Source organism: Adiantum capillus-veneris, chromosome 13, assembly GCF_014529385.1.
Source record: "Adiantum capillus-veneris isolate H3 chromosome 13, ASM1452938v2, whole genome shotgun sequence".
In the NCBI taxonomy this organism is placed as follows: Eukaryota; Viridiplantae; Streptophyta; class Polypodiopsida; order Polypodiales; family Pteridaceae; genus Adiantum; species Adiantum capillus-veneris.
Window position 1 is genome coordinate 135,795,885 of NC_140943.1, and position 16,188 is coordinate 135,812,072.

Genomic DNA, 16,188 nt, shown 5'->3' on the forward strand with positions numbered 1-16,188 from the left:
AGCAACCATTGTTTACCTAATGCTTCAGGCATTGGATGACGCTCTGTCCATTGGATGACGCTCTGTCGGATTTGCTTGTGCTAGGAACTCCTCCTGATGTAGAAGCATGTCCATGAAGAGGGTTCAATTGAGAACTTTGATCGTTTACTTGAGTGGTACACACCTCTTCTGTTGCCTCATTGAATACAGATGGTTCAATATTCGCATGAATATCTTTAGAAACATCACCTTTATGTTTAGCTGCAAGAATCAACTTTACTTTGCAAGAATACATGGCAAATTTTTCATGAATATCTTTTGGTGGTGCCCCGCACTTTTCAACGTTGCTAAGGACTTTAAATAAATGCTCTTTAATTCTGGTTGCATTACCACTGAACTCGTGGCCACAGGATTTACATTTAAGTCGAGATGTATTTCTCCCATCTTTCAACTCATGCACATAACTCCACTCTTGTCCTTTCACCATGATGCACAAAAGTAATTTGCTAGTAAAAACAAAGTCAAGGATCATTTTCATAATCAAAACCAATTAAAACATTAAATTAGTTTAACTAACAATGATTGAACGAAATTAAAATAATTAAAAACAATGATTGAATAAAAATACAATAATAAAAAACAATACCATTGGATTACATATAAATCACATCGATTTATCTAAAGTGCAAGCTTGTAGCTTTAACACATTACAATAATCAATAATTACGATTAAAACAAGTATTAAAATGATTATCATTATAAATTGCTATACATATAAGAGCTATAAGTGACATTTTTAAATGTCAAAAGGATAATCACTTACAATACTTGATAATTATCGTATCTATGTAAAGTGCGAACAAAAAGTTCTTACACTTTACCATAGATTTTTAAGCGATTATCTATCTACAATGCGACCATGTGTATGCTCTCACACAGTACGGTAGATTATGCAGTCCAAATAAAGATAAGAGAATATCAATATTTTTGGACCTGTTTTTCCTAAATTTTTACTCTAGTGAGAGCATAGCAGTGTGAATAGCTCTACACAAAACGTAAAAATATAATTTTGTTTCATTATATTCATTTTGAAGTGAGAGAAAATCTCTACACATCAAAATCGAACTTTAAATTACATAAAATTAATTTTTATGTAATTATATTTTTAAACTAATTATCTCATGTGAGAGTTCACTCTACACACAACGATAATATCTTACTTTTTTTTATTAGTCACTTTCAAGTGTCAATTAATTGAACACATTGACAAGTGATTCTTATAATTACAGTTTGTATCAGGTGAGAGATTAAACTCTTCACAAAATACAAACTTTCAACTATTTACTAAGTTTTTCAAAATAAATTCATATATTTGAATCACAAAACTTAAAATTTTATTGAATTTTAATTTTTATAATATGTTTTATTTTTTTACAAATTGCTTTTTTTTATCGTTTGGTGAGAGTACTCACATGGAAAACACTAACTGTGAAAGCTGGTGTAAGGGCTGTCGCGTGCTGCCATATATAATAACATATTTGATCGTTATAATTTTTGATCGAAAATAATTTCGATCGAAAAATTACGAAGTTACAACGGTTAGCCGTTTATGCTGATGTGGCACCGTATAATACGGCCATATAATTTAGATAAACGAATAATACACCCATTATTCGCGTATTATACGTCTCCCGAATAACGAATAATGCAACTCGGTTCTTTTGTAATAAAAGTATTGGTGAATAGAATGGAGAGGAGCTAGGACTCACAATCCCTTTTTCCACCAATTCATGCACTTGCCTCATGCTCTCCGCTTGTTGAGCTTGTAAAACTCAATAAGGAGGTCTATTAGGCGCTGAGCTTTCTAGTAGAAGCTCTATTGCATGGTCATCACCCCCTCATTTTGGAGGTATCTCATTAGGAATTTCATCAATGAAAACATCTTGGAATCCATTTAGGAAATTAGAAATCTCCATTCCTCTTTATTCCCTTTGTTGCTACTTGTGAAAACATTATAATCATTTATATATTCTCTAACAAAAATCATATACGCAAAAATAGAGCTTTTCATTGACTTATCAAAAGCAAGCGTATTTACTAGGGATATGGTGTTCCCTGACTTATTAGTATCTATGTACATGCAATGGTTATGACAAGATCACAGGCATCACAGTGGTGTAGCACCGCATAAGACTCCAAGGAAGGAAGTCAACCTGTGGTGCAAAAGCTCAGAAGGCTTGGGGTAGTTCAGCAAGAGGCATTGCTCAAAGAGGTAAGGAATTTGCTACAAGCAGGTTTCATTTATCCTGTCGAAGACTTACAGTGGGTCCCTCCAGTGGTGGTCAAGCCAAAGAAGAACGGTACATGGAGAGTTTGTGTAGACTACAAACCTCTCAATGCTGCAACAAAGAGGGATCATTTTCCCCTCCCATTCCAAGACGAGATTCTCAACGAGGTAGTAGGTCGTGAGTGCTACACAATATGTGATGGCTACTCAGGCTACTTCCAGATTAGCATTGCAGCAAAAGACCAAAAAAATACAACCTTCATAACACCATGGGGATGTTTTGCTTACAGAGTGATGCCTTTTGGCCTCACCAACACTCTGGCCGCATTCCAATGCTATGTAACTTTTGTCTTCCAGCCATACTTTGGTAAGTCAATACGGGTTTTCATAAATGATTTTTGTATCTACAGCTCTTGCTCCCTCCATTTGAGCAAGGTCTATGATAGCCTAGCTACGCTGCAAGCCTTGGGTGGCCATTTTAGCGTAGATAAGTGTCACATTGGTGAAAGCAAGGTCACTCTTCTTGGCCATGTAATTTCAGCCAAAGGAATTGAGGCTGACCCAAGCAAGGTTCAAGCTTTAGTATTGATAGCCGTTTTTCGACTCTTTGTAATTGCCACAGTGAGTTACCTCACCCTACCAAAATCACCCAAACACTGTGGCTATCCCTACCATTTCACTGTATATAGGTGCGTGTGAGTTAGGGGACTTTTTCCTTATCTCCTTACTGAAATAAAAAACCCTCAATTAGCTAGTCATGGGGCTAGTTGAGCCAAAAAAATAAAAAATATAAGTATATTATGGCCCATGCATATGTAAATATTTTTTTGTATATAGGGCCTAAATAAAAGATTTTTTCATAATTATTTTGGTATTTATTTAAATATTTCTACCTAGGTGTGTGTTATTTATGCTATGTACATTGCCTCACCATTACCATAATTTTTCTTACCATTTTTCATACTCTTTATTCCATATAGAAATATTTTCATGTAAGCTTCTCTTATATTTGGTGTAACTCCACCCCAACAAAAATCCAAAAAAACTAGTTTTATTTATGTGTATATTTTTTCACTATTGTGATTTTTCCCTTCCTACATCTATTTTGTTTTTTTTTCTAAAAAATTAGAACACCAAAAATATTTATCTTTTTATGGTAGCCTCATAATGAGAGAGATTTCTTTTGACCCCTTTATATTTTTTCCACTTATATTATTTATATTTGACATGTACATATTTTTTAGACCCCTCAATATTTGACTTTCTTAGTTGTACTATTCACTTATATCACAATCTCAACAATATCTTCAATTATAGACCTACCAAATAAGGTCAAGGGTAGGTGGCATGCATACATGCACTATGGAGGGCTCACTCTTGGAGGTATTCAAAAGAATCATCCAAAGAAGGACCCCACAAGGACTTTGTGAAGTGGAAAAAAACGGTCGGTTTTGCTGAATTTTTAAAGTTCTCTTGCTCTCCGAATTTGAAAAGGTGATACAAACAAAAGTTGTAGCTCGTGGGCTGAACTTTTGCCTCATATTTTTTCATATTTTTTTGAGCTACGAGCTACGAGCTGTGAGCTATGATTTTATTAGTGGACCCCAGTTTTCCCATGCTATGCAGCCACACTCTCTCTTCCACTTTATCATTTTCCTCTTTCACACATACTTCTCCACTCATCATCCCCACCTCTCTCACCACTCCTCTCTGCACCCTACTCACCTTCTCCTCAACCTTGAAGAATAAGAGAAACCATGGTGAACTCATACCTCCCACACACAATTCCATTCCAAAATTGACCACCTAGTCTCATTTTTCCTCCTCCAATTTACCCATATCTATAAAAAAACCACAAAATTCAGTCTCTTCTCTTAAAAGACAGCATCATGGTGGTTGATTACTCAGCTTCAATTACCTTGTCTCTCAAGGAAGGTCAAGAGTGGAGAAAAAATGTACCGTCAAAGCTAGTGGACCGTCAACAAGCGTCAAAATTGGCCCTACTCAAGACACTTGGAGCATCAACCTTGTAAGGAATCCATCTTTTCTTACCTCTTAAGAGTTTTTCTTCCTTATTTGTATCCTACATGGATACTCCCATTGTAAATATCCAATTCCATTTGTAAATTAATACTAACTCTACTAACACTAACCCACTGTGAAAAGTCCTATCACCTCCATTTCTCTCCTCTCTCTTTCCCCACCAACTTCTTGATAATTCCAAGCAAAAGAAATTAGATAAATTGCTGAAAATCTAATCCAACCATGGTTAGAGGAGTAACCCTAGCCTTCAAAATTGCTATAAAAGGAGGGTGTAGCTAGCACAAAAGGGGGAGCCATAAGCAAGAGCACTATGCTATAGCTTGAGAAGCCAAGCTCAACCTCTCTAGAAGGAGCTCTTGAGTGGAAGGTCATTGTCTTATGCATGTGCATGTGTTGTAATAGGGGATTAGCAAGGGAACTCTATGCCATTGTAAGAGAGAGAGTGTTCATTCAATTGAGAGTAGGAAATCTATCATTTCTCCTACTAGTGTAAGCCCAACATTTGTTGAATCAAGGAGGGTGGATTTGGACTAAGCTTGGATACTTTGTCTCCCTTCCAACGTGAAGTAATGGACAACAATGATGCGTAAGTGTCTTGGTGTTTTTTGTTAAGTTCTTGATAGCTTGTCTCTGGTGTTGTCATCAATCTAGCCATAAATCCCACATACTGTAAGAGGGCGATAGGGTGGAGAGGACTCCCCTGGCCTTAAGACGGTGATTGGGGTGGTTTTTTCTTGTGATGCGCTGTGGTGAAATTTACGCAAGCTATATTGAACAAATACTAATCTCACTTTGATTTGTCATGACAGATTTGTAAGAAGGTATTAATGCAACAAGCACCCTCTCCCCCTTTTTCTCTCTTTCTTACATATATATATTTATGTTTGCTTGATCATTAACGATACACTTCAAAGCAGCGCGAGCACCATCTCTCTCTCATCTCTCTCTCTCTCTCTCTCTCTCTCTCTCTCTCTCTCTCTCTCTCTCTCTCTCTCGTGTTTTAGTGTGTGAGAGTGTTCCATTGGTGTTAGGGTTAGTGTAAATTCCTTGCTTGTTTGTGGGTTGCTCTAACGATTCTCCTCTTTTGCATCCTAGTTCGCTCTTAAACTAGGTGGTGCCCCTTGTGTAGTTGGGATTTGGCTAGGGGTTTGTTGTTTTGGGTTGTGTTGTGTTGTGCCCCAGCCCCATTGAGCAGCACGGGAGCCTTGAAGGGTGTCTAGAGGTTGCTCTTCTTGTTGCCCGCCCCGGACCGCCTCAGTATCTTTGTCGCGTCACCCACAACAACTACAAAATTGGTCTCTTTCCTTCAGAAGGTAAGGTATTTGAGCAGGTTCATTCACTTGCTCTCTCAACTAGTTCTCCCTTTACAACAAGTCACCCATAGAGAAAGTCACACAGGAGGCAAAGGAGTGATACCAATGGTAGAATTTCCTAAGCTAGAAGGAGCTTAGTCTCTTTTATTTGATGGCGCTTACAAAAGGATAGTGGACCAAGCTGCAGCTGGCATCATCTTTTTCAATGAGCAAATGGAAAAGTCTTCTCTATTAGGTAGCTACTACACTCCCACTTCAACTATGAAGCAGAGTACACAGCCCTAATTCTTGGATTAGAACAATGTGTTTTGCAAGGGGTTCAACGCCTTAATGTGTTTGGTGATGCCATGCTCTTGATAAAGAAGATAAATGGCACTTGGATTTGTAAAAATCAGGTTTTGCTTGGCCAATTATGCCAAGTTAATGATCTTTTAAGATATTTTGAAGCAGTGCAATTATTTCATGTCCCTAGGATAGAAAATCATGAAGCAGATGCTCTAGCCAAGGAAAGAATAGATGATGTTCCCATATGAGCAATCAAACTAAAGCTACCCCTCTTTCAGGGTAGCGATGCTATGCCTGATATTAGCAGCTTCTTAGATATAGAATAATGTACTAGAGGGTATACCAAGGGCCAAAAACAATGGCTTGTTGAAAAGGCAACAAGATACCGTCTTATAAATAGCACCTTGTATTGCAAGAGCAAAGACAAGATTCTCAGGCGAGTGTCAATCTCCAATGAAATCACGGAGGTGATCTCAAAGTGCCATGATGGTGTTTGCGGCAGCCACTTTGCTCTAGATATTACTAGTAGGAAGACTCTACAGGCAAAGAATTCTCTTTCCCTAGTCTGAACAGGATATGCATCATTGGTCTAAAACATGCAGAGCTTGTCAAGTATCAAGTGATCGAACACTAACCTATGAGCCACAAACTCCTATCATCTCATATGGCCCATTTGAGAAGTGCAGAATAGATGCAATTGGTCCTTTACCAAGGGCCAGTTGGGTAAACTGTACATTCTAGTTGGTGTAGACTACATAACCCGATGGGCGGAAGCAGTAGCCACCACGCGCATTATAACCTAGGAAGTGGATAATTTCATATTTGAGCACATCTATTGCCGCTTTGGCACACCTCTAGGGATAATATCTGATAGATGGCCAGGTTTTAGAGGCGACTTGGTGGGAGAACTAATGAAAAAGATAGGTATCACACACCAATACTCCACTCCATACTATTCACAGTGCAATGGTCTACTGGAAAAGGTAAACAACATCATCTGTAAAATCATCACAAAGCAGGTGAATAACCACACAAGTGATTGGGATAAGCATCTCATGGCTACTATTTTGGCCTATCGCACGACATTCCTAACATCACTAGGTTTCACCCCTTTCCATCTAGTATATGGAAAAGTGGCCATTCTACCCATCGAGGTACAGATAACCAGCCTGCGAGTCACGGCTAGCCAGTGAGGCAGTCCGAGGCGGGCAACAAGAAGAGCGGCCTCTAACCATCCTTCGAGGCTCCCGTGCTGCTCAATTGGGGCTGGGGCAAGCACAATCAGAGATAACAACAACCCACAGCCAGAAACCAAACAAGAAAAGGGGCACCACCTAGTTGTAGATGCGAACTAGGATGCACGTGATATCTCCTTGTACTCAAACGCACAAAGAGAGGGGAATGCAAGATAGCCACACACACCAGACACAAACATTCACCACGCGAGAGAGAGGTAAAGAGCACAAATCAACTTGAGCAACTCAGTCTTAGCCTTAAAGATTAGATGCACACAAAGCTTGATGAGAAATAGAGAGACAACACAAAACTTGACCTTGTTGCCAATACACAAATTGTCTTAGGGTCACGGGATCCCTCTTACCGAGCACCCTCTTACAATTGACCTTTTAGGAAAACAATTCAACAAGCCCTCAAACCACCAAGCATGAAATGGCACAACAAACTTCAAGGACAATATACCTTCAACAACCTGATGAGCCAACTTATCAAGTCAATTTGGAGAGAAGAGTCGTAGTTGCAGCATACAATTGCACCCAAAACTATAAATCTTATTTATGCACAAGAGTAGGATATAAGTGTGGTGAAGAGTATGGCATACACTCCACTCCTCTAGATGGCATAACTAACTTCAAGCTTCTCCATGCACCTATGTGTAATGATGGAATAGAGCACTCACGATGCACACACTCTACACAACTAGGCTTGAAGAGTGGTGTGTTATGTGTTGAGAATGGTGTGGTGTAGTGTGATCATGTGATGATTTACAAGGGAGAGAAGGGCTCTATTTATAGGTTTTAGAAGCCCCGATTAGGATTAGGCCTAATCAAGTTTATTTGAAGGAATAAAAGATTATGCATATTTTTATTTTTTTTAATGAGGGTGGGTCTCTCTTGTCCTTTGAGTCACATGGATGTGGGCTCAAGGGAAGAGAATTATTGAGGATGAAAGGAGAGAGGATTGAGTGAATAATTGGGGAGTGCCTACTCTAGTAGAGGGTGCATTTTACAATAAGGTTAGTGGTTAGTAGTTAGTAATTATCACTAAAAAATATTTACAAAATCATTCACCAAATGGTGAGATATATGATGAGAAAAGTTAGAGAAGGGATGAGCTTGTAAAGAGAGGTTGAAGCTTTGGAGAAGTTGACATTCACCTCTTTACAGCACCGGAAGAAGAAGCAATCAGCATGGCGAAGTAGCGCGTGTCGATGAAGCAATGTTATCTTCAAACCTTGGAAAATTCAATATAAAAGCCTTCATTTGCAGAGGTTATCCTTGGATTTTTGCTGATTTTTTGAAGTTCTTTACAAAGCTGAAGAGAGTATGGTAATATGGACATATATGTAGAGAGAAAGGGGGACACATAGGGTGTAGAAATGGAGGATGAAGGCTATGGAGATGTGAGAGATGTGGCAATGGTCAAGAGGGTGAATTAGGACATGGGAGTTGCAGGTTTGGGAGTGGGAAGGAGAGGGAGGAGTGTGTGTGAAAGAGGAAAATGATAAAGTGGAAGAGGGAGTGTGGCTGCATAGCATGGGCAAACCGGGGTCCACCAATAAAATCATAGCTCACAGCTCGTAGCTCAAAAAAATATGAAAAAATTTTAGGTGAAAGTTCAGCTTACGAGCTACAACTTTTGTTTGTATCATCTTTTCAAATTCGGGGAGCATGTGATCTTTAAAAATTCAGCAAAACCGACTGTTTTTTCCACTTCACAAGGTCCTTGTGAGGTCCTTCTTTGGATGATTCTTTTGAATACCTCCAAGAGTGAGCTCTCCATGGTGCATGCATGCATGCCACATACCCTTGACCTTATTTGGTAGGTCTATAATTGAAGATATTGTTGAGATCATGATATAAGTGAATAGTACAACTAAGAAAATCAAATATTGAGGGGTCTAAAAAAATATGTACATGTCAAATATAAATAATATAGGTGGAAAAAATATAAAGGGGTCAAAATAAATATCTCTCATTATAAGTCTACCATAAAAAGATGAATATTTTTGGTGTTCTAATTTATGAGAGTAAAAGAGAATAAATGTAGGAAGGAAAAATCACAATAGTGAAAAAATATACACATAAATAAAACTAGTTTTTTTTTTTATTTTTGTTGGGATGGAGTTACACCAAAAATAAGAGAATCTTGCATGAAATTATTTTTATATGGAATAAAGAGTATGCAAAATGGTAAGAAAAAATATGGTAATGGTGAGTCAATGTACATAGCATAAATAACACACCATAGGTAGAAATATTTAAATAAATACCAAAATAATTATGAAAAATCCTTTTATTTAGGCCCTATATACAATGAAATATTTACACACAAATGTGCCATATTATACTTATATTTTTTATATTTTTTTGGCTCAACTAGCTCAGTGACTAGCTAATTAAAGGTTTTTAAGAAGATATGGGAAAAGTCCCCTAACTCACACACACCTATATACAGTGAAATGGTAGGGATAGCCACAGTGTTTGGATGATTTTGGTAGGGTGGGTTAACTCACTATGGCAATTACAGAGAGCCGAAAAAAGGCTATCATTAGCCCTCCCCCAGGATGATGGTATATTCATGTACCATCACAAAACATCTTTTCCAAAGAGAGTACTTCAGAGTCCTTGACGAGATCTTCATTGTTTGGCCCCTCGGTATTTTGGCTTGAGTCACACTCATGCTTTATGGAATAGTACTTACATGAGATAGCTGCCCTTTGACAGATCTTTGGTAGATCCTTTGGTAGAAGTCGACTCAAATAAGGCTTCAAGCGATAACCGTTTACCTTCCTAGAGTGCTCTTTCCCATTCAAGTCCATAAGTTGATAGTAACTTGAATTGAAAGCCTTCTTAACTATGTATGTCCCCTGCCATCTAGTTTCAAATTTGGAATCAAAACGATTATCGAGTCGATTGTCATACCTTAGCACAAGATCTCCTTCATTGATGCCTTTGTCCTTTAGTTTCTTGTCAAGCTTCTCCTTCGTCTGTGTAGCTTTCCTCTTGTAGCACTCGTATGCTGCTTCTCTTTTCCACTCAAGCTCAGCTAAGGTAAGAAGTCAATCCATCCATGCTTCTTGATCATCTTGTGCTGCTTTGCCATGAAGTCGCATTGTTGGAATGTTGAGCTCAATTGGTTGTAAAGCCTCTTGACCATAGACCAAGTGAAATGGTGTGAACTCCGTGGCTTCCCTATATGTGGTTCGATACGCCCACAAGGCACCATCCAAGAAGTCATCCCACAACTTTGTCTTGTTTTTCACCATCTTTCTAATGATGCCTGCAATGACACCATTAGCTTTTTCTACCAGACCATTGGATTGGGGATAGTAGGGTGTACTATGACGATGTAGAATGTGAAGTTCTTCACAGACTTCTATAAGCAAGCCCTTTCTAAACCCTGGACCATTATCAGAAACAATATCCAAAGGTGTGTCAAATCTACAATAAATGTGAGTGTAGACAAATTTGCTCACTGTCCTCTCATTTACCTTTGCCACACTTTGTGCTTCTACCCATCTCGTCATGTAGTCTATGGCCACCAAGATATATGATTTCCCATTTTTATTCCTAAGCAATGGACCCATAGCATCAATGCCCCATTTTTCAAATGGACCATTTGCAAGGACTAACTCACGTGGACCATGTAACAGACGCTTGTTTCCATTAATCTGACAATTGTGACAGCTTTTACACCAATGTTGAACATCAATGTGCAAGCTTGGCCAAACATATCTGGCAAGCAAAATCTTTTTTGCAGTGAGTTCCTTTGCAAAATGACCACCACACACTTCCTCATGCAAACCTTTTAGAATGGCTGGGATTTTCTCAATAGTTGGCACTCTTCTGCACACTTGATCCTTCCCTCTTTGGTAGAGGGATCCTTCTAGGAAGACATACGTGCTTGCCTTCTTCATGAGTCTCCTCTTCTGAGCCTTCGTGAAGTCTTGTGGAAACTCACCCTCCAAAATGTAGCTAATAATGGGAGTCAATGACTCCAATCCCTGGTATCTCGGTTGCTTGACAGCTGCTGCCACCATGATGACGTGCACTTCTTTCTCAACACATGTAACTGCTTGTTGTGCAAGTAAATCGGCATCTTCATTTTGTTTCCTAGGAATATGATATAGTTGCACTTCTTCAAACTGATTAAACATCCTACGAATGGCATGAACTTTTGTCCTTAAGCTTTCATTCTTGCATGCCCAAATGCCTAAAATTTGCTTCACGATGAGAAGTGCATCCCATTTTACCATGAGATGTTGTATACCTTGGCCAATGCATATCTTTAAACCATGAAGTAGTGTGTCATATTCTGCTTCATTGTTGCTAGTTGAACCTGCTGGGTAGATTGACCTTCTCTTTCATGACCACCTCCCCACTTGGGTTGAGCAACACTAGCCCTCCCCCTGCTTTTCCTATGGCTTGTCAAAAAGCTCCATCAAAGAACAAGGTAAAAGCATTAGGAATACTTTTAGGTTGTGGCAATGGTAGGGTCTTTACTTCAGGCACCTTAATCTCCTTCTCATGTACCCTATAATTAAGGATCCCTGCCAATTGTGCACGCACACTATCTTCTACTTTGAAAGAGTATTGAAACTCTTGCAACTCCATAATCCACTTTGAGATCCTAGTACTAAGATTCATTTGAGATGACACCCAAGGGAACAAATTTTCTGCAGTGAGAATTACAAAAGGTTTTGGTACCAGGTAGGATCTAAACTTTCTCACCGCAAACATGAGAGAAAGCATCATGAGTTCTGCCTCTGTGTAGCCTCTCTCTAAAGCATTCATGACCCCACTAGCAAAGTAGATGGGCCGCATTCTGGTATTGTGGGGATCTTGTTGTAGCAAAACCGCACCAATTGTTTCTTTCCACACACACACACACACTGCAGTCTCCATCTCGTCGAGATGAGGGGTCTTGTAAATTCCATCTTGAATCAAGATTACCCGCACATTCCGAAGGGTCTTCATCTCCTCCGTCTCTCTCTCTCTCTCTCTCTCTCTCTCTCTCTCTCTCTCTCTCTCTCTCTCTCTCTCTCTCTCTCTCTCTCTCTCTCTCTCTCTCTCTCTCTCTCTCTCTCTCTCTCTCTCTGTGTGTGTGTGTGTGTGTGTGTGTGTGTGTGTGTGTGTGTGTGTGTGTGTGTGTGTGTGTGTGTGTGTGTGTGTGTGTGTGTGTGTGTGTGTGTGTGTGTGTGTGTGTGTGTGTGTGTGTGTGTGTGCGCGCGCTGTGCACTGTGTTGTCATTTGAATCGGTGATGTCTGTGTCCTAGCCGCTCGAAGCTCGACGGTGCCCCATGTTCACTTCCCATGACGAGTCCTACATGAACGGGCCTGGCATAGAGGCAGTTGGGCTCCATTTTGTGCTTGCACCTGTCACTGACATTTCCTCCACAGCTGGAGCCTCTCTAACTGGCATCTCTGGCATAGAAAATGCTCTATCTCCCTATAGCCACAAATCCTTGGTTCCTCTTGCATCAACACAGCCCTTTGCACCAACTTTATCTTTACTTCCATCACATCAACTTGCTTCGGCATCACCTAGCTCGACAAAACCCACCTAGCTTGATGTGTCTTCAAAAAATCTTCTTTGTGCATCGTCTTGTTAGAGCCACTTCTTCTTCATAGGACATTGGGCTATCTATCTCCACTTTTTCCCTCACCTCCTCATGCATGCAATCCATAAATTTGCTCAATTTAAGAAAACCAACATTCTTAGTAGTAGTTACCTGGACGAGCCATCCCAAAAGGCTTCAAATTTCCATTTGAATGCTTGAAAATCTCCTTCCAAGCTTTGCTTTAACCTATCCATCTTTCGCTTTACATCATCCAATTGCACATCCGTCACAAATTTCCTCCAAAAGGCCGCTTTCAAGGCTTCACAATCTTTCTATTCTTCTTTGCATAGACCACCATACCATCTCCTCGGTTTACCACAACCAAGAGGGAGAAAACCTGCACCGCACCTTCCTCCCTTAATAAACTGCTCTCCAGCAGAAACAAACCATAATTTTGGAGCCAGGTTTTTGCACCTTCAACCCTAATGAACATAAAAAAGATACATTCTCTTCAAAGCTAACACCTTTGGCATCACAAAAATTGCCACTTTAACTTCAAACAAGAGAAATCAACACCCTCCTCATTAGGGGCACCTGAAGATGGAGAGGAGAAATGGAGGAACACACCCATCACACAACACAAGGACTCTCTTTAGCTGAGGGCACTCATAGCAACCCTATCCTCTCGAAAAATACCTTCAAAAGATCACACTCACACTGGCACAATACCACCGTTTGGACACACACACCAATGCACCAACACACTCACCATAAGCTAAACACCACACGGTTGCTAAATTCACATGATACCCACTACCTTCTCAAACCCTGGTGAGACAAAAAACACTAGATGACATGTCTATTGATGCACTCAATCTGCCACATAACTGGCCCTTGATAAATATTCAACTAGCTAGAACTTGCCCGTCCAAGCTTTGATTAATGATCTGGAAATACAAGGATGCTCCACAACTTGAGTACTCCACATCTATCCACTCACACTAGCTCTAACCACCTGGCTCCACCCGCCTTGTGCATCAAGGATCTCCGAAACCTTCCAAATTTGGATTGCCCTATCTTTAGCTCCATTTGAGGAGCCATCAGAGAGAACCCATGGAACTCCATAGAGAGATTCTTCACTCTACCACCCATTATATAGGTCCTTGGCCATCTTCTATAGAATCCCCTTCCACACCTAGCAGTCGGCCCTTGGACTGATTTTGTGACCCCCGTGGGTTGCCCTTGGCCTTACATTACTCCCCCTTGGAGAAGTGTTTTAGTCCTCAAAAAAAAAAGTGGTGATAGCATTTTCAAGAACACTAATGTTTTTGGTAGTGGCATCCTTCATGGACCTAGTTGTCCTTTTGACCAAAGCACGGTACAATAGGAGGCTCAATGAAATCAAGAAGAGAATCTTTATTTTCCACATTGTTGTCCCTTCGCAACCATCTTGTGAATCCAACCCATATCCAACATAGCATGTAGACTCCATTTATACTCACTTGAATATATTGAACAAGTTATCACAACAAAGATACACCCCAAAGAGTACTTCTTTCATTGTCCATGAAGCAACTTCCTGACATAACTCATCAGCAAAGTATAAGTCCTTAATAAATTTTCATCAGTAAACAACCCCACCATAACTAGTGTTCAAGGTTAAGAACCTGATTTAAACATGAAGAGACCAAACTTAGCCACAAACATGCTTTGCCTTATCTCAGGGGGGTCATTTAATAACTATGTGACTATCACATGAGTGCAGCAGAAGGGGTAATTAAATTTCAACTTTTCTCACATTTTCACATATTGAAGGATACCCTGAATGCACACGGTATACACAATTCATACGTAGTGAACCCCTCCCCCCGAGTGCCTTATAGTATGCAAACTCCAACTAGAGAGATGTTTTCTTTCTAATTGGATTGCTTGGTGCTACGTACTCCCTTACCATTTCCTCTAGCACAAGATTACACTTGTAATCTGCCTATCCTCTTTGGATAAATGATAGTATTCAGGTGTGTTTCCCTACCGTTTATAGACAATCTTCCAAAACGATTGATAAACAGGGTTTACAATGCCTTACAACATTGTTGAGGAATCGACAATGCTATGAGTAACCATCTTGGCTAACTTAAGAGATCCACAAACACCCAAACCAAGCCATGATCTATATTGGTGATTGCTAGATAAAAAATATCCCATAAAGATAATGTACATAGAGTGCAAGAAGCTTTATAAGTGGCTAATGTCATGAATGTGCATGCCACTCCAAATCATCCTTTGCTAAACACTAGGGGCCATAACACCTAGTGTGCATGCATTTAGCAAAAGCAAATTCAAACCCGCATATCCATTATCATACTTGCCAATGCTTATGGCTAATGTTATGCTCACAGCTCACAAGGAAAGAACTAAATTTTTCCATGTGAAAGTCGTGCTAACATATTTGGACCATAATAGAATGTGAAAATCAATCACACCTAAATGAAACATGTTTGTTAATAGAATATAGCTTTTCTATAAATATAAACAACCATCCATTAAAGTTGTTTAACAATATTTCTCATCTTACCAAGTCCTCAGGGGGTGCACTATGTAATCATGTTAATGTATAACATGAGTTTTTAAAAATGGGTTTTAAAATGCAAAATTTTAAGCAATCTAACAAACATACATTAAAATAAAGGGTTTATATATCTAGTTTTGGAAAAAAATCCTAAAATAAGGGGTCATTTTATTCATTAAAACTTGTTAAAAGAAGGATTTTTTTAATACCCCACACGAATGCACGTTATATAGGGGGGTACTAAACGATGAACCCCCCAAGAGAAAGTATCCAACAATTTTTGGCTACTAAAATTGTTCCTGATCCAATGTGCTCAAAAAGGTCTAAGTGTTGGAATTAGGGTTGCAAGAAAACATGCACAGCTTGGAGAAGACGAAGGAAGCTCAAGGCACACAACAAAGAGTTTTTTACTTAGTGTGCAATGGAAAGATAAGATAGCCCTAGAGTGATAGGCGTATATACAATGCACATGGGGGAAAAAAACTCCTAGTGAGCGGAAAAATGCCCCGGCGGTCCTAAGTGTGTTCACACACATCATTAACACATGTATATGATAACAAATCTCCACTAGGAATGACGCGGTGAACGAGACCTGGCGCATAGAGTATAGGGAAGTGCCATTCCCTGAGGACATGATCAATCCACAAAGGGGAGTAAGCCCAAAGCTTTGCAAAAATCTTCAAACGTCTCACGAGACAATATCTTTTGCAAATATTTGCAAGGTTGTCCTATGTTGGCACATAAGCCAAGTTGATCTCTCCTCTTGAGAGCCTCTCCCTGACATACTGGTAATGCACCTCAATGTGCTTTGTGCGAGCATGAAAAATTGTGCTCCTTGCAACTGCCAATGCACTCTGATTGTCAATGTAGATAGTGTTGGCAGTGTCCTGTCCAACACCCAAATCATCCATAA